Genomic DNA, 871 nt, shown 5'->3' with positions numbered 1-871 from the left:
GCGAGGAGGCGCGGGGCGGGGCTGGTCTCAGGCTCCGCGAGAGAGTCGAGTCCCGCCTCGCGCGAGCCCGCGCCCTGCTCAGTAGGCAAAGGCGCTATCGGCAGGGTGTTGCGGGCTCGCCCGGAGTTGTAATGAGCCCTTGCTGCCGCAATTTGCATATTCATTACACTGGTGTTATTATGGTCACCGCCGGCGGCTTCTGCTCTTACTCGCCAGCTCCTGGCGCCTTTCAGAGCTCGGTCTAAAGACCTTGCTCCACCAGGCTGCCCTACATTTTACCATCCCAGTTCAAAGTCCCCCCCCCGCCCCCGAGTATGACACTCCAGTGCATTTGAAGAAATTATTAGCAGGGCCGAGGGAACGGCGCGTACGTAGTCAATATATTTAAAGGCTGAACTTTCAAAGTTGTTTTTTTCTTCCGCGGATTAGTGCACCATAGAAATGAGAAAGTCTCAATCTAGAAATTTAAAACGTGGGTCATGAAATGTTAAATGAGACCTATTAGTACAATAAAAGGATATCTGAAACTAGTGTTCGGTTCAGTGAACGTTTTGTGTACCTATTGCACCTGTCTCAATTACCAACCAGTCCATTGTGTGAATTCGATAGATGGTCCTTGAATGAATGAATGAATGAATGAATGAAATGCACAAGGTACCAGGCTAGTAGATAAAGAAAAATGAAATTGTTCTTGTCTTCCAGGAGTTTCTTATACACCCATGCATGTACACATACAAAATGAAAGAAGAATGTGTTGTGAGCCACGAGAGCTACAAAGTGCTGATAAGATAGAAGATAGTTGTGGAAGAGATGTAAGTGGCTATCGAAATTAAATTTTTAAGAATTAAAAATAAGGTGCAAGTAGAAATTT

General features: G+C 45.8%; 1 protein-coding gene across 1 annotated transcript in view; it reads right to left on the bottom strand.

Moving 5' to 3' along the window:
• The window catches only part of MCUR1 (mitochondrial calcium uniporter regulator 1), a 33,010-nt gene that overhangs the window by 20,543 nt on the left and 11,596 nt on the right, over positions 1-871 (bottom strand). The gene's annotated exons all lie outside the window — the stretch shown is intronic.

The sequence above is a fragment of the Pteropus alecto genome, unplaced genomic scaffold (genome assembly GCF_000325575.1).
Source record: "Pteropus alecto unplaced genomic scaffold, ASM32557v1 scaffold121, whole genome shotgun sequence".
In the NCBI taxonomy this organism is placed as follows: domain Eukaryota; kingdom Metazoa; phylum Chordata; class Mammalia; order Chiroptera; family Pteropodidae; genus Pteropus; species Pteropus alecto.
Note: the sequence above shows the minus strand (reverse complement) of the source record. Positions and strands in the feature narration are given on the sequence as shown.